We start from the raw sequence: 19,292 nt of genomic DNA, 5'->3' as shown, positions 1-19,292 counted from the left end.
TATAAACAGTTTCTCCAGGCCCACCCTATCGAACCCCTTCATAATTTTTAAAGACCTCTATCTTCTGTGGCACCATGATGAAGGCACACCAACCTAGTGTAAAAATCCAAATTCTTGCTGTGCTAAGACTCTGTCAGACTGTTGTCACTTTCTGAACTGTCAAACCACATACTGAGAACAACCAGACTATTAAGAACTCACAGTACCTCGGTGCAACCCACACATAAACATTTCGCACTCAGCCTCCACTATACAAATACTTCTACCCCTGCGTTCACAGGGAGGTCATGCCTTGTTTTCTTAATGCGACAGCTAATACTACATCCCTCGTGAGCTTTATTGAAAAATAATAAATTCTTTTTCTCTGTAGAACTCCATTCTAGACGGCAGTGTTGAAAATTGTCCACGCCCATGATATCCTGATTCTCCTGGGTGATCGGGTCTGACAATTCTGTAGTCTGTGATTGAGTGATGCATATGTTTTCATGGCTTACTGAAGCCTCGACTTGATCCTTGTCAGATTCATTCTGTCCAGTGCGGTCCTGTGTTGAATTAGTTATGATGTTTCATCAAAGAGTCCTAACTGCACCATTAACGAAAGATGATCGCGGCATCTCTGTAACCTTTGTACCCTAGGCTGCTTGTCTTTGAACTTGATTTGAACACCTGGTTTAAATGCTTGCAGATTTCATGTCAAGAGTTGTGAATTGTTTTTTTATTCCCTGCTTTTTCTTGAACTATTTCCAAATCCAGCCACCTAGGTAAAGTTTGTACGGTAATGGTAAACTGGCCATGTAGTTCTCCTGGGCTGTACCCAGTTTGTAATGGTGGAGCTCTGTATGCCATGAGAGCAAGCTAGGGATCACTATGTTCAGCAGCTCTTCTCACTCTGTATTGTGTAGTGTATGTAACCTGTACCACCTTAAGAGGATACCTTAAGGTGATGGACTACTTTTTGATGGCTCCTGTACATTGTAGTACCGGTGGTGACCACACTGGTATATAAACCCTGTGGAGCAAAGTGTATTCCAGTTCAGCCCTGACCCTCAATTACTAAAGACCTGTTTAATTATTTCTGTAGTCTGTGTCCAGTTATTCAGCATAACTACATTTGGAAACACAGACTCAACAGTGGCGACGAGTCTGATCTTACCTAGCGGCAGTTGCATCAAAGGAAGCTTCGCCTCTGAAACGGGCGTCGAACAAGGACATCCACCCTCAACATCCTGCTGGGCACTGCATAGCACGGGAGGCAATCGGGAACCCGGGTTGGTTTCTGGCCACGAAGTCAAACATCAGTGAACATCCCTTCGACGACAGCGGCGGGTAAGCCCGATCGAGCGGCACGGGGGCGAAGTCGGCCGAGTTGTCAGTAAGAGAAGGGGAGGGAAACGACGAAAAGGGCGGAGAACACGACCGCAGCCAGTGTCAGGGGCCGGACTGCAATCGGGGCAGAGACACGCAGCAGCCAGAAAAGCGTTTATGTCCACAAGGACCGCGGGACCGGCGGGGAACAAGAGCAGCAGCGTAGGGGAAAATAAAGGACCGCTGGGAGGCGAGAATGGCAACAGCGCGGTAATCGCCATTTTGAGGCGGCGGGGGAAGAAGACAAGCACGGGAAAAGCCGCCAAGCGTGGGAAGCCGCCATTTTGAAAAAAATAAAATAAAATAATAATCATATCCAAAGGAAAGGAAACTCAACAAGGATGCCAAAAACGGGTAACATCACTGCTTTTGATAGCGATGTGGAAGATTGGGCCACTTATGTGGAACGCGTCGAAGTTTACTGTACAACGAATGAGGTACCGGAGGATAAGAAAGCACTAACCCTATTAAACTCGATGGGTGCGAAGACGTACGGGTTATTAAGGAACCTTGTAACACCAGATAAACCGGTAGGAAAGAGTTTCGCGGATATTGTTACTATCCTGCAAGAGCATTTAAACCCCACGCCGCTGCTGATAGCGGAACAATTTAAATTCTACAAAAGAATTCAACTTAAAGAGGAAAGCAACGCTGAATTCTTAATCGAACTGCGCAAGTTATCAAAGTACTGTCAGTTCGGTACAGGACTAGCAGACGCACTGAGAGATAAGTTTGTGTGTGGGCTCCTAAGGGAAGGAACCCAGAAGCGACTGCTAGAGGAAAAGGATCTTACGCTGGACAAAGCTTTCAGCATTGCAGCATCGCACGAGGCAGCAGCACGAGGCGCTGCAGAGATACAGCAAAGGCCATTGGAATTCAGCACCAATGAAATGGCATTGGGCGCAGTAAAGCGCTATCATTGCGGAAGGACAACGCATGACCAGAACCAGTGCTGGTTCAAAGATAAAGAATGCAGGCAATGTGGCAAACTTGGTCACATAGCGAGAGTATGCCGGTCAGGAAAGAAGACCAGCAGCAAAAAGCCGCCGCAGGAGAAGTACAAAAAGTACACAAGGTGACAGAGAACAGTTCGGATGAACAGAAGATGGATTCAGACTCCAGCAGTAAGGAACTGGGTTGTCTAAAAATACATAATGTTGGTAACACAGCAGACCACCAAACTATCTGGGTCATGCTTCGGATAGCAGGAGTCCAAGTGAAGATGGAATTGGACACTGGATCGGCATTGACGGTCATGAATAAGCAAGATTACAAAAGGTTATTCTCGCACATTCCCCTGAGGGATACGGAGATTGTATTGAAAACATACACGGGGCAAATAGTATACCCCATCGGAAAGATAAAAGTAAATGTGGTCTACAATGGTAAAGAAAGTCAGGAAATGGACTTGTATGTGTTACCTGATGGAGGTCCGCCACTACTGGGACGGGAATGGATCCGGACAATAAATGTGGACTGGCATTCCATACAAGCACTGACTGTAGATTCCTGTAAAGAGGACGACGTCAAACCTAAACGACTGTCCAAAGTATTGGACGATGCTAAGGAGGTGTTCCAACAGGGACTGGGAACACTGAAAGGAATTACAGCAAACATGCAAACCCAAAATTTTTAAAAGCCAGACAGGTACCTTATGCGATACGACCTGCTGTGGAAGCAGAGCTGGAAGGGCTAGAACATTCAGGAGTACTGTCAAAGGTGGACTGGAGCGAATGGGCCACACCCATTGTTCCTGTCATGAAGCGTTCGTTGAGCAACAAGCCGGGGCAACCTGGGAAGGTTCGCATCTGTGGCGATTTCAAGATCACTGTTAATCCGGTTCTTCACACGGTGCAATATCCGCTTCCGCGGATTGAAGATATCTTCGCTTCGCTGTCTGGCGGGAAACACTTCACCAAGATAGACCTGGCGCAGGTGTACCTACAGATGGAAGTTGATGAAGCGTCACGCCAGTATCTCACGATCAACACACATAAGGGCTTATATCGGTATAATAGACTGGTTTTTGGAGTGGCATCGGCTCCAGCGATTTGGCAAAGGGCCATGGAGCAGGTATTGCAGGGAATTCCAGGCACACAATGCTACCTGGACCACATTCTGATTACAGGAGATGATGATAAGGATCACCTCGCGAATTTGGAGCAGGTGCTCACCAGATTGAAAGAATATGGGCTCAGAGTTAATCGCCAGAAATGTGAGTTCTTTCAAAAGCGAATCTCGTACTGCGGCCACGTCATTGACCAGGAGGGGCTCCATAAGTCACCTGACAAGATCGAAGCTGTTGTGAAAGCTCCCGCTCCGGAAAATGTATCCCAGTTGAGGTCGTTCCTTGGGTTGGTTAACTATTACCACAAGTTTCTTCCAAATTTATCCACGGTGTTACACCCACTGAACACTCTTTTGCAAATGGGAATACCATGGAAGTGGAGCGATGATTGTAAGCGGGCTTTTCAAAAAAGCAAGGCACTGATCACCTCTAAGGAAGTGTTGGCTCACTTTAACCCAACGCTGCCTATTCGCTTAGCTTGTTATGCTTCTCCATATGGTATCGGGGCAGTGCTCTCACATAAGTTTCCAAATGGCTTGGAAAGGCCAGTCGCGTTCGCATCCAGATCATTGACCTCCGCAGAGCGCAACTATGCTCCGATAGATAGGGAGGCTCTCAGCCTCGTGTGGGGAGCTAAGAAATTTAACCATTACCTGCAAGGCCAAAAGTTTACGCTGCTGACAGATCACCAGCCGTTGGTTTCCATTTTTAACCCTAAGAAGGGTGTTCCGGTTATGACGGCGCAGAGGCTTCAGAGATGGTCCCTTTTCCTAGGGGCACATCAATATGATATCGAATTCAAAGGTACAAAGCAACATGGTAATGCTGATGGGCTGTCGCGCCTGCCACTACCTACAGCGGAAGAGGCACCGGCAGTTGACCCTGTCGAGATATTTCACTCGACCATCATCGAATGCTTACCAGTCACCAATGTGGGTATTGAGAGAGAGACCCGAAACGACCCGACACTGTCTCGGGTCTACGATTTGACAGTGAAGGGATGGCCAGCACATGGCGACCCACTGTTACCAGCATTCTCAGCCAGACGAGAACAGCTGTCCGTCTGTCAAGGAACATTGATGTATGGAACAAGGGTGATTATTCCTCCTAAATTAAGGGAGAGAGTTCTGAAGGAATTGCATGAAGGTCATCTGGGGGGAGTCAAGATGAAAAGCCTTGCTAGGGCTTATGTGTGGTGGCCAGGTATCGACAAACAAATAGAGGATCTGACTAAAAGCTGCTCAAGGTGCCAAAAAGTTCAAAACGCACCTCCAATTGCACCGCTGCATCCGTGGGAATGGCCTTCAACCCCATGGCAATGTGTGCATATCGACTTTGCAGGTCCATTCATGGATTCCATGTTTTTGATAGCAGTAGACGCACATTCTAAATGGCCAGAAGTGATTAAGATGTCGACCACTACCTCTGAAAAGACAATCGCAGTTCTAAGAACCATATTTGCAAGGAATGGGTTGCCGGAACAAATATGTTCAGACAACGGACCACAGTTCGTGTCAGAAGAATTGTAGAAATTCATGAAAAAGAATGGGGTGAAACACTATACACCTGCCCCATATCATCCGTCTACAAATGGGTTGGCCGAGAGATTTGTACAAACGTTCAAAAAGGCGATAAAGGCCATGAGCGAAGACCATATTCCACTACAACACAAGGTGGACAATTTCCTGATGGCATATCGAAACGCCACGCATGCAGTGACAAATCAAAGCCCTGCCATAATGTTCTATAACAGGAGGTTGCGGTCCCGGTTGGATTTGTTAAAACCCAATGTGCGTAGGGAAGTCGAAAACAAGCAATTCCAGCACGTAAATAACAAGGCCACTCGGAGTTTCGAAATAGGACAACCAGTGTTGGCCAGGGACTATAGGAATGATAAATGGCAATCCGGAACAATTCATGCCCGACAAGGACCCTTGATGTACACGGTAGACGTTGGAGAGAACGTAATACGACGTCATGCTGACCAACTTGTGGAATCGAGAACAAGGGTCGACCCCATGTCTACGGCAGAGACACCAGTTGAAGAAGTTATTGAGCCTGTAGCATCTACCTCAGACTCGAACGTACATGATGATGTTCAATCCATAGGAGATCAAATGGATGAGTCACCCCAGCAACGAGAACCAGAGACCCCTGAAAGGCGTTATCCGGCCCGGATCAGGAGGCCTCCTCAGAGACTGAATCTTTGAACAGTTTTGTGTGAAAGTTGTATATATGTTATCCATGTAATGTTTAAATTGGGGTGTACACTGTTAAGCTAAAAGGGGAGGAATTGTAGTGTATGTAACCTGTACCACCTTAAGAGGATACCTTAAGGTGATGGACTACTTTTTGATGGCTCCTGTACATTGTAGTACCGGTGGTGACCACACCAGTATATAAACCCTGTGGAGCAAAGTGTATTCCAGTTCAGCCCTGACCCTCAATTACTAAAGACCTGTTTAATTATTTCTGTAGTCTGTGTCCAGTTATTCAGCATAACTACATTTGGAAACACAGACTCAACATATTGCACTCTCTGCTTCCCCATTACTTTGTGGCTATCTTGGGCTGCTTTAGTGTGGATAACTCGGTCCAGATTGGCAAGTTTGTCAAAACAGGTTGCCCAAAATGACAGTCTGTCATTTTCCTATAGTGTAATCTCCTTCAGCATCCCTGATTATAATCGCTCAACCTTTGGTGGCCGTGCCTTCTGTTGCCTAGGCCCTAAGCTCTGGAATTCCCTGCCTAAACCTCTCCGCCTCGCTACCTCTCTTTCCTCCTTTAAAGACGCTCCTTAAAACCTACCTCTTTGACCAAGCTTTTGGTCACCTGCCCTAATTTATCCTTATGTGGATGTGTCAAGTTTTTTTTGTCTTCTAATACTCCTGTGCAGTGCCTTGGGATGTTTTACTACATTAAAGGCACTATATAAATAAAAGTTGTTGTTGTTGTTATCTGAAATGTCTTGTTCCAGAATGCCATGTAAAGGTAGAATTCAGATGGTTAATTACATCACAAGTAGTTTTTTGTGACAACTTCTTCATTTCTACATATATCAAAAAATATAATTTATTGCAAATAAATAGCTATACCTTTTCCATTTGAACAGATCTGTTGCTACTTTCTGCCAGGGGCAATGTGGAATCACCTGAGGGGATTTTTTTTTAAACAAAATTTATAGTAGAGATCACAGTTCCTGACAAGCTTACTTAACTCTTGGCTGCGTTCTCATCATCACATAGACTGGTTGTCATGCAACATTTTGAGATTACTTGGTGATCTTCATGGAGTTTATTCAAGATCCCTCAATTCAAAGAATCGAGGGCAGCCAATCCACCCTTTAAAGTGAAATTTTTGATGAACTGTCAATTCTCCTAGTATATCCCAGTATTGCTCCACAAGTCTTTTGAAAATTGATTTTTCTGATTACTTTTTTCCACAATACTTAATGTTGTTTGCTAAGTCATTTTTTTGCCAGTGATCTCTTACTTGCCATAGTAAGAACACCCTGGGGCCACAATGACCCATAGGAATAGGAGTAGGGTAGTCAGCACATCAAGCTGGCTCCTCTACTTGAGTTAGCTATGGCAACTCTATATTTTTAATCGCAATTCTTGGTATTTTTCCAAGGAGGAGAAATTCGGTATCGCCCCATTTGGGGCGCAATTATCGGCCTGGCGCAAATTTTTAACGCCTGGCGCAAATTATCGCCTCTGACTGCAAACTTGGCTTCTATCGCCCCTGGAGGTGATTGGAGGGCTAAATCAGGCGCGACACACCTCTGTTAAGGTGCTAACGCCGAGGAACGAGGCACTCACTCAGAGCGCTGGTGAAGCTCAGGTGGTGTCAGTTAGCGATGGAACATAAACACACTGGCGCCGGCCAGTTCTTAAAGGGGAGGGTCGAACTTGCTCTCCAGCCACACCCTGCTCATTGCAGCCTTGAATCTCGGCCTGGAGAGACCTGTACATCAATTCTGCTGGAAAGAACAATGGAGAGGCCCAGAGAAAGAGCTCAGAGTGCAGCCCCCATAGTATCTTCTAAATCGATGCAAGGAAGGTCAAATCAAAAAGAATCTGCAAAGTGCTGCTCAGTACCCAAAACTCCTTCACACAGCTTTGAATCTCTCCAGAAGTCTCTCTCTCTCACTCAGAATACGTGGTGCAAAAATGTCTCCAACTAAAAAAGGCAGGAAGCGGTCGCCTTTTAATAGCGCTCCCCCAGTCCCTTCCTGACTGCAAAACGCTCCCCTCTACCTGCCGTTGCTAGCAGCAGGCGGAAAGGAAGGGGGCGCCACTCAATATCCGGTCCAGGGCGCTACCGGGGTGTTGCACGCTCGACTGACGTCACGATCTGCGGGCACAGGAGATCGTGGCAGTAGAGTTTAGCGCCGCCGCAAAAACTCTGGTCAATTTCACGAGCGGCGCAAACATCGCCGCGCCCAGGCGCTAGTTGCTTTGTGCCCCATTAGCGCCCTCTTAGGGCGCAAACGGAAGGTGCTAATCAACCAAATTTTCCCCCCATATCTTTTAATGGCTACACTTTCCAAATAAGTATCTATCTTCCTTTTAAACACTTCGATTGACTTTACATCTATGATATCTGGGGCTGTCTGTTCCACAGTAACACAACCCTTTTTGTGAATTTATTTCTGAATTTGCTTTTAACCAGCTGACCTTCAGCTCTAAGATTATGTCCCCCATACTGGATTCCTTCGGAAGAATCATATACAAATACGTTAATCTCTTCTTGAAATTCAAACTTTATTGGCCACACCCTCACCTGTATTTGGAACTCATGAGAAAATGTTGGCTTTATTCAGTTTCTCCCTGGTACATCTGAGATGGTATACTCATATCTTGTCTCAGTCTGAGTCGTCAGAGTCTTGGTGGCAATTCATCCAAGGTCTTTTAACCTGGCAGTGACATTAAAGGTTTGTCGGCGGTTTCAGCGTGGAAAACTCTCCTAGTGAGTTACTTAATTAAAGCACAGTGAGATTACTGTTAAAGTCCACTTTTCAAGAGAGTCAGAAGTTTGAGCATTCAAGCCTCACTCCAGAACCTGAGCACATAATCTAGGCTGAAGCTTCAGTGCAGTGCTGAGGGAGTGGTGCATTGTCAGTGGTTCTGCCTTTCAGATGAAAAGTTAAACTGAGGGCTGTTCAGGTCAATATAAAAGATACTGTAGGACTATTCAAAGAAGAGCACGGAATTCCCCTGGTGTCCTGGCCAACATACCTCTCTAAACCAACACCAACAAAAAACAGATTAACTGGTCATGTTTATAGGACCTTGCTGTATGCAGATTGGCTGCTGTGTTTTCCTACGTAACAGCAGTGCCAGCTCTTCAAAAGTAATTCATTACTTGTGAACCTTTTGGAGATAACCTGAGGATGTGATCATGTGCTTTATAAATGCAAGCCCTTCTTTGTTGCTTGTGCACTCAGGAGTTTGAAGACGCAGTTTTAAATTTTCTGTCAGCCCTCCAAACTGGACTGAGGGAAACAAAAAAATGCCTCACTCTGCCCCCATGATCATTGTAAACCATTTAGTGACAAGAAGCCATGTTATCAGCAATTGGCAGATAGCACAGCATTCAGCTTTGCAGTTCATCTGCACCCTATACCCTACAGGCAAAGGTATGCCCCCCAAAAAATAGAAAGTATATTTTTAACAGTGGGAGGTTCAGATGTTTAGCTTGCATTCAGATCTTTTCTGGGATTATTACTATACACCATGGTCAAAATAACTGGGTAATGCATAATCATCATGCAGAAAAAGTACACTGGGCCATTAAACTGGTCTAAAACCTATTGATCGCAGTATGGGGAACAACATCTTAATGCTTCATAAAAGCTTATTTTTTTCAAATTTGTTCTCAGGATGTGGGCAACACTGACAAGGTCACACTGCCCATCCTTAAGTGTCCTGAGAACTGAGTTGGGCTTGTTGGGCAGATGGCATTAAGAGTCAATCAGGTAGTGTATTGCCTCGGGCCACAGAAAAGCAAAGGTGGCAAAAAAATCAGATTAACCTACCCAACTGGGTAGAGGTGGCGGGCTCCCTTCCCTCATGAACCAGTTGAGTATTTTATTGCAATCTGGCAGCTTTCAATTTGAACTGACTAGAATATTAACATCCACACCAGTGGATCCTCTTGCACGGATTTTTCTAGTGCAAAATCATAAAAAACTAATACTGTAACATCCCTTTTTTTAAAAAAAACTAGGTGCTTTATTTGACATTTTTACAAGTTTACATGCTTTAGGTTTGTTCTAACTTAAATAAAGAAGGGGCCGTGATTATCAATTGTTTTTGTACATTTGCGAACAAAAGGCTAGTTCTTCCTCGCTGAATTGCTGCCAGTGAGTATGAGCAGCTTGAGCCTGTGTTGAATGTGTCCTGGATGTGTTTTTCCAGCTGTTTGTCAGTTGTGTGCTGATGTGGTCACCAATGCCACACACAGGCAGAAAAACAGAAAAAAGCGTCTGTGTGCAAGATTCAGGAGATGGGTCCAATGTGCAGCCCGATGTAGTGAAATGTGTAGACTGGATTCCAGCAGCAAGCTGCAATCTGTCACTTTGCGAGCTTGCTACAAGTTTGGAGTTTCCTATTTTCTGTCATAATTTGCACCTGGAATAGAGGACGTGTTATTAAGTAGAGGGCTCACTAATTCTGTCTGGTGAGATTTCCGAATCCTCTTGTCACTTAGGAAACACATTTATTTCACAATCTGTTGAAATTAATCTGATTTTTTTGCCACCTTTGCTTTTCTGTGGCCTGAGGCAGTACACAGAGCCAATTTTTCTCCCACATTTATGGGAGTTTGTATTTGCACCCACTTCTTTATAAATTAAATTGCAAGTCATAAAATTAAGTATCATGTGCTTGCCATCTTATTCTGCTCCCACCAAACATTGCGTACCCTTGCTTCTAACTTTATTCACATACCTCACTAGTCATTCAGACGGTGCACAACTTCAGTCTCCTGTTCAACTCTGATCTGAGCTTCTAAACTCATATTCAATCCATCAGTTTACACCTATCTATGAACCATATACCACCTTCATTCCTACCTCACGCCCTCCATCACTCATATCCATGCTTCCTTTACCTAAATAGCTGACTTCACAAACACCCTCCTTGCTGGCCTCTTAAGTTCCTCAATATACAAACTCCAACTTGTCCAAAAGTCTACAGCACACATCCTGTCCTGCACAATGGCGTGCTCACCCGTCACCTTGTCTTCGTCGAGCTCCACTAACTCCTCATCCCCAAATTCAAAATCCTTGTCCTCATTTACAAATCCCTCCAGGACCTCTTGTGCCACCTTCCCTCTGCAACCTCCTCCAGTTATAGGTCCCAGCCCATGCTCTGCAGTCCTCCACCTATGGGCTGTGTGTGCACACCCTGCTCCCAACGTTCAACACTTGGTGGCGAGCTTGCAGCCATTTTAGCCTTACTCTCTGGAACTCCCTCTTAAACTTCTTCACCTTACTACTTCCCTTCCCCCTCATCAAAAACGTCCTCAAATGCTATCTTTTTGCCTGTTGCTTCAGCTAACTCTCCTAAATATTTTGCTTCTTCGTTCACCTCACTCGAGCATTTTATTTCTTTAAAAGCGAGATACAAATGCAAGTTTTTGCAAACAAACAAAAAGGTAGTTTGACAAACACTTTTTGTGCTGTCAGTTTGGAGCCAATCCCAGTGCTCGAAAACATGGGTTCATCGGCTTCCAGCCCCTCCCATTCTGAATTGATCTTCCTCGTGTTTAATCAAGATCAACATACCAAAGACTGTCACACAAATAGTTGTAGGTTGTAGACCGATGATTACCCATCCTGAGCCGGAGATTAACATTTTGGACGATTGAGTCTTTGAATGAGCTTAAGTCTGTAATTACAGTCTATCGATGAAATCATTTTCTGGGACGATGTGCAAGAATTATCGTGTGAAGCAAAGCTGTTCAGTTAACTAGGCATTGAATAAGCGAAAGTGATCCGTTAATGTGTAAGTTTTACTTGAACACTCTGCAAAAGTGTAGTGTCACTCTAAAACAAACCAAATGTAATAGAAGGAGATGAATCTGCTGCTAAGGTTTCCTCTTGCCAAAGTATCGATTTTTACTTTTTTTTTATTCATTCACGGGATGTGGGCGTCGCTGGCAAAGCCAGCATTTATTGCCCATCCCTAATTGCCCTTGAGAAAGTGGTGGTGAGCTGCCTTCATTGAATACAACTGAGTAGCTTGCTAGGCCATTTCACAGTTAGGAGTCACCTTGTAGGTCTGGAGTCACAAATAGGCCAGACCAGGTAGATTTCCTTCCATAAAGGACAATCCGGTAGTTTTTGAGGATGTAACTGGTAAAATAGATAAGGGAGAACCAGTGGATGTGGTGTATTTGGACTTTCAGAAGGCTTTCGATAAGGTCCCACATAAGGGATTAGCGTGCAAAATTAAGGCACATGGGATTGGGGGCAAGGTATTGACTTGGATAGAGAACTGGTTAGCGGACAGAAAGCAAAGAGTTGGAGTAAACGGGTCGTTTTCCGAGTGGCAGGCAGTGACTAGTGGGGTACCGCAAGGATCGGTCCTAGGACCCCAGCTGTTCACAATATATATTAATGATCTGGACGAGGGAATTGGATGTAATATCTCCAAATTTGCAGACGACACAAAGCTGGGTGGGAGGGTAAGCTGTGAGGAGGATGTCGTGAAACTCCAGTACGATTTGGACAGGTTGGGTGATTGGGCAGAAACATGGCAAATGCACTATAATGTGGATAAATGTGAGGTTATCCACTTTGGTGGCAAAAACAGGAAGGCAGATTATTATTTGAATGGCAATAGATTAGGAGAAGGGGAAGTGCAAAGAGACCTGGGTGTTCTTGTGCACCAGTCGCTGAAAGTAAGCATGCAGGTGCAGCAGGCGGTTAAGAAGGCAAATGGTATGTTGGCCTTCGTAGCAAGAGGGTTCGAGTACAGGAACAAGGATGTCTTGCTACAGTTGTACAGGGCCTTGGTGAGACCGCACCTTGAGTATTGTGTGCAGTTTTGGTCGCCTTACCTGAGGAAGGACGTACTTGCCATGGAAGGAGTGCAGCGAAGATTCACCAGGCTGATACCTGGGATGGCAGGAATGACGTATGAGGAGCGATTTTGTCGATTGGGCTTATACTCACTGGAGTTTAGAAGATTGAGAAGGGATCTCATCGAAACCTATAAATTCTGTCAGACCTGGACAGACTAGATACAGGAAGGATGTTTATGATGGCCGGGGAGTCCAGAACCAGGGGTCATAGTCTAAGGATAAGGGGTAAGCCATTTAGGACTGAAATGAGGAGGAATTTCTTCGCCCAGAGAGTGGTGAACCTGTGGAATTCCCTGCTACAGAGGGCGGTGGAGGCCAGTTCATTAAATATATTCAAAAAAGAGTTGGATATATTTCTTAAGGCTAAAGGGATCAAGGGATATGGGGAGAAGGCAGGGACAGGGTACTGAATTTGGATGATCAGCCATGATCTCATTGAATGGCAGAGCAGGCTCGAAGGGCTGAATGGCCTACTCCTGCTCCTATCTTCTATGTTTCTATGTAACTAGCTTTTTATTCCAGATTTATTTAATTGAATTTAAATTCCCCAGCTGCTGTGGTGGAATTTGAACTCATGTCTCCAGATCATTTGTCCAGGCCTCTGAATTACTAGTCCAATAACATAAACACTATGCTACCGTGGTGCATTCCTATTATTAGAGAGCAAACCTACTGAGCAATGGTGTGGAAATATGATTTTGCCCTTACTAGTGCATGATGGGATACTTGACATCTAATGTATTTTTGTACCACTGCCTGTGGACTAAAACCGAGTCAGCAGCAACTAATGTAATCTTCCGACCTATTGCAATTAAGTTAATCACAACCTGCCAGAACAATACATTGCAGAACTATTGGGTAACCGCACTGCTAATGACATCTGGCCAAAGAATGAAAACAATTCTGTTAAAGGTCAATCTCATTTCTCTTTATCTGCATGAATACTGAAATAGCTTTGTACAGAGTTGACTAGCTAACTTTTATACATGATCATATTGAACTTGTGTTCGTCACTGTATAAATACGATAATCAGACATGAGTGAGCAAATCATTTTTTGGTAACAAGATTCAAACAAAACCTCCTGACAGAATATAATTAACTAACCTTGTCTGGAGATATTTCTGTCCTGCTGACCTTTTGATTGTCCTTGTGTAAACTCTTAATTTGCTAAAATGATACAATACCATTACACGTGATCTATGGAACGCTTGCTTGTTTGAGTGTATAAATATGCTGCATTCGCTGATGTCCTTTAGAGATGTTGGCCTAGCCTTTGTCCAGGCAGCTCTCTCCTTGTATACACTTGTATGCAAGTAAAATAAAGCTTTGCTTATCTGACGGTACAGTTTGTTTCAGAGTCTTACTCGGAGTCGAGACTTCAACAATGGATAACAGCACCTTCTAATAGTCCTGATTTCCCTAAGCCTTTACTTAACATAGATGTCAATCCTTAACCAGTCATTTGGTCTTTCCACTCTAACTCTAATCTTCGATTTGGCTTTTACATGTGAACCATCTCATTCTTTGATTTTAATATTTATATTTTACATTCCTCCCTTCTCTCACTTAACTTTTCTGTTTTGCATATTCCTCTTTTACAGTTTGTTTTCCCAGAACATTGTGCACGATTGTACTTGCATGTCATCTTCCATAAAATGAGGGCCACTTGCACAGCTGCGAGTCATAACTGCAATCAAATCAAACCTCTAAAAATTCCTCGACTTCATAACATGCCTCCTTTCTTTCATGTATTCTCATGGCATCCAACAGAGGGAGCTTTTACATTCCAGAACACTGGTTCTAAGTAGCACTTTGTGTCACACTATATTACAATTCAAATTGCACACACATGTTATTTTCAGCACTCTTAAAAGACGGAACGATTCCATTTGAAGGAGCTACGTTAATGAAATGTTTTCATTTCACTGTGGCTAGTGTAAAGGCAATGCTATAAAATGACTCGACTTTTTGCTGGTGTTTCAGTCAGAAATGTTTGAATGGGATTTGGCAGTGCGAGCCTCGGTGTAATTTCAGGTTTCGTTCTATATTAGCAGCTTCTCCCTATCCATCTTTGGAAGAGTGTCAGAGTAATGCCAAAAGTAGTCCCTGTCAACTACCTTTAGACATGCACTTGCACCTCTCTCTGGGAAAGCGCCAGTGCAGTGCCAGCATTAGACCTGCAGTTGAGGCCAATTCATTAAATATATTCAAGAAGGAGTTGGATATATTTCTTAAGGCTATAGGGATCAAGGGATATGGGGAGAAGGCAGGGACAGGGTACTGAATTTGAATGATCAGCCATGATCTCATTGAATGGCGGAGCAGGCTCGAGGGGCCGAATGGTCTACTCCTGCTCCTATCTTCTATGTTTCTATTAACTATTTCTTCAGGTCCACTTATCCCACTCCTCAATGCCAGATCCTGTTTCAAGTAAGTTATCTTTTGTAATGCTCTGCTCCTCACTGTGAGGTCATCTCTGTTATGTCAGATTTGATTCCGTGTTAGCCAGCTCGCCCATGTATTTCCCTTGTAATAGCGGTGCACCAGCCACCTCCTGCATGTCCATGCCCTCCCTGAGACAGCATTAGGTTTAGCTGTTTGTTGGTTGCCTCCCAGACTGTACATTCAGGACTCTTGCTGGGGAGGGCCCAAGTTTAATGATAAGGTTAGTGACATGTTAGTTACCTCTAGCCATGTACTCATGCCCCTCACTGGAAGAGCATCATATTTCATCTACATGTAAGCTGTCAAAGTGCTTAAATTGTTTTAAATCCACAGATTCTGGTAATTGATAGACACTATTATAAAAATAGCCCTTAGAGGAAGTGTAAATTGTTACAGTCAATATAGCAACCAGAACAAGTAAATCAAACAGAGATTCTGCTATATCTTTACAACAGTGACCACACTTCAAAACTACTTCATTGGCTGTAAAGCGATTTCGGGATGTCCTGAGGTCGTGAAAGGCACTATATAATTGCAAGTATTTATTTTTTTAGTCTGGGCCTGAAAAATTACTTAAAGACTTCAAACCTAGTCTCATGCTTTCTCCATCATTCAACTACAAACAGCTGTTAACACCTTTTTTTCTTGACAGGTTCATTAATGAGTATAATGGACATTCCAGTAGACTCCATGCCAGAATAGGTGGCAGAGATATGATTAAATGATGAGTGCAAGACTACAGTGGTGATCTTAGCATGTGGACTCAGGGAAAGCTTTGCTTGGCTTTGTAATCAGGATTTTGTTTGCTCCTTTGTTTGTGACACTCAGGAAAGTCCATTACAGGGTGACCATTACATTGTAGCGCAATTACTGACCTACATGGTCAATGTTGTTCTTGGAATACAGCTGTTTACTGTTAGCTTTCTTAGTCAATGAGATCAGCAGACTTTTAAAAATTGTATGTCTAGCTAGTATTTACATCTTTTTGGAACCAGGGCAATGAATCACAAAAGTGTGCAAAGTTTGATTGATTTTGAAACACTTAAAACCCCATAGATGTCAACCTAGCACTACATTGCTGACAGGATTGAAATATCCTTTTTTGCCCCTTGGTGACATCATCCGAAAACACGGCATCAGTTTCCACATGTACGCTGATGCCACCCAGCTCGACCTCACCACCACTTCTCTCGACCCCTCCACGGTCTCTAAATTGTCAGACTGCTTGTCCGACATCCAGTATTGGGTGAGCAGAAATTATTTCCAATTAAATATTGGGAAGACCGAAGCCATCGTCCCCACCACAAACTCCGTTCCCTCGCCACTGACTCCATCCCTCTCCCCAGCATCTGTCTGAGGCTGAACCAGACTGTTCGCAACTTTAGTGTCACATTTGACCCTGAAATGAGTTTCCGACCACACATCCGCAGCATAACTAAGACCGCCTATTTTCACCTCCGTAACATTGCCCGTCTCCGCCCCTGCCTCAGCTCATCCGCTGCTGAAACCCTCATCCATGCCTTTGTTACCTCTAGACTTGACTATTCCACTGCACTCCTGGCTGGCCTCCCACATTCTACCCTACATAAACTTGAGGTCATCCAAAACTTAGCTACCCGTGTCCTAACTCGCGCCAAGTCCCGTTCACCCATCACCCCTGTGCTCGCTGACCTACATTGGCTCCCGGTTAAGCAATGCCTCGATTTTAAAATTCTCATCCTTGTTTTCAAATCCCTCCCTATCTCTGTAATCTCCTTCAGCCCCACAACCTCGAGATATCTGCGCTCCTCAAATTCTGCCCTCTTGAGCATCCCTGATTATAATTGCTCAACCATCGGTGGCTGTGCCTTCAGCTGCCTAGGCTCGAAGCTCTGGAACTCTTCTCCTCTCTACCTCTTTCCTCCTTTAAGACGCTCCTTTTTTGTCTTATAACACTCCTGTGAAACGCCTTGGGATGCTTTACTATGCTAAAGGCGCTATATAATTATAAGTTATTGTTGTTGTAAAACCTACTTCTTTTACCAAGCTTTTGGTCATCTGTCCTAATTTCTTCTTATGTGGCTCGGTGTCAAATTTTTGTCTTATAATACTCCTGTGCAGCGCCTTGGGAAGTTTTACTACTTTAAAGGCACTATATAAATGCAAGTTGTTGTTGTTGTTGAAGGCTACTTTCTTGGCCCAGTTTTTGATCGTTAATGAAAATACTTTCTATTAAATGATATTTGTTTTCATGTTGGTGAACATAAGGACTATTTTGAAGGCCCGTTGTGGTCTGTGACATTATCCCTTTGCTTAGAATATGAATGAGGAGCATACCTTGGCTAATCAGCAAAAGGCCATGCTAAAATTTGCCTTTTCCAATGCAAACAAAGTCATCATTTAATACACGTTCTCCGGCAGACAGGGAACAACGTTCCCTTTATTGCCACTAGGTGTCACTAAATATTCTTATAATCACTTTCCTCAGACTTTGCTGCAGTGTTACTGAATTCTACCAACCTTCGACAGGATGTTTATCATATCAGAATCTGAGCATTTTGTGTTGTGTAACAAGTAAAGCCAGTATCTTAATTACACAGAACCTATTTCTTGGCAAATCAGCAAGTTCTACTTTTGATTTTACAAAAATACTTCAATCTGACAGATTCATTGCTGGTTGTCAAAGAAGGAAAAGAAAACCCCCTAGCTTCAGCAGATAATGAGACTAATCTCTCATCAAGTATTATAAAAGTTTTATTATTGCTTTCACTTCAAAGAAAATACATTTTTTGCCAATGTTCCTCACCTGCTTGTCTTTCCCTATTATAGACAGGAAAGAGGTTAATAATGCACCTTAGATGTATTCTCAATATAGCTACACAATAGTTTGTGTACATTATGAGTACAGGTATCACAACATGTTGTGTAATTTGTAATTACCTCTATATAATACCTATACGCAGGGTTTATACCCTTTAATGATAACAAATACAAGGCCATAGGAACAGGACTGTTACCTTGTAAATCTCACAACTATGAGGATGCAACATCTTGAACATATTGGCCCAGAAATTTGGGTTGGAGGCTTCCCGCGGGTGCAAGCCTCCAACCTGCACTTACCTAGCGCGCCGGCCGTTGAGCTGTGGGCCTGTGTGGGATTCCGATCCTGGGCTGCCTCCAACTGCCAGCGTGCAGCGCTTGCATATCCCAGGGGCGCAGTTAGTTCGAAGCGTCCCCTAGGATCACGTGGGCCATGCAGAGCCAATGGTAGCAGGGAATCTGTATTCATAGATTTGACAGGAAGACCTATCAAATTTATGAATACAATTCAGCTCCAAAACATCACTAAAACTTCAAATAAATTTTTTAAAAATCACATTTTTAATATAACTATAAGTTACATGAAATAACTATTTTAAACAATAATTTAAATTTTTGAAAAATTAATTACATTTTCTAACGGGGCTAAAAATAAACTTACCTTTCTTTAAAGTATTTAAAAATAATAAACCTGTGGAAAAAATGTTTTAATTTTAATTAATTCACCACTTACCTTGTAAAAAGCAGGCCTTGCTACTGCTTTTTACATGTCTAACTTCTGGAGACTTACCCTCCCGGAAAAACCTGCAAAAAAAACATAAGTTCAATGCGCACGCACTGCCTCTCCGGCGCATGCGTTCCACCTCTGAACCCCTTCTTTCAGGGGAACGGAAGTGCCGGTTTCCCGCGCATGCGCAGTGCATGCACGAAACCGGCACTTCCATTGGGCTTATGGGTGAGTACCCCGTGCGTACTCACCCGTGGAGACCCGAATTTCTGGGCCATTGTGAAAACAGGAGGTTAATACACCTTAGGCATGTCACACAGCTGAGTCACCTTGTGTTTATTATCTAGCGACAGGATAGCATTTCTTTTGATGCCAAAAAATAAAAGAGAATACAGAATACTCTCACCACTATCTTCTTCCCCAGTCTCGTCCAAAAGAACCTGCAAACATAAACTTTTTAAATATCCAAGTACTTTGCAGGCACGTAGATTAACCATCAGGCTGATGAGCAGCCAGGCAAGCCATATAATAGCCAGGCAGCTTGCTCCAACACCAGGAAGTGAGAAATAACAACAGAAAAACTGAACCGACCAGGGGGCAAGCAACCTTCGATCTGGTCCTGTGTAACGAGACAGGATTAATTAAAAATGTCCTAGTAAAGGATCCCCTTGGAATGAGTGACCATAACATGGTTGAATTCCATATTCAATTAGAGGGTGAGAAGGTTGGATCTCAAACAAGCGTGCTAAGCTTGAATAAAGGAGACTATGAAGGTATGAGAGCGGAATTGAGT

At 43.7% G+C, this 19,292-nt stretch overlaps 1 protein-coding gene across 1 annotated transcript in view; it reads left to right on the top strand.

Moving 5' to 3' along the window:
- nyap2a (neuronal tyrosine-phosphorylated phosphoinositide-3-kinase adaptor 2a) overlaps positions 1–19,292 on the top strand; it is a 137,929-nt gene that overhangs the window by 105,900 nt on the left and 12,737 nt on the right. The window lies entirely within an intron of this gene.

The sequence above is a fragment of the Somniosus microcephalus genome, chromosome 6, assembly GCF_052327205.1.
Source record: "Somniosus microcephalus isolate GS21.2 chromosome 6, FLI_Smic_1.0, whole genome shotgun sequence".
Lineage (NCBI taxonomy): Eukaryota > Metazoa > Chordata > Chondrichthyes > Squaliformes > Somniosidae > Somniosus > Somniosus microcephalus.
The sequence above is the reverse complement of the archived record's forward strand: the minus strand, read 5'-3'. Positions and strand labels throughout refer to the sequence as shown.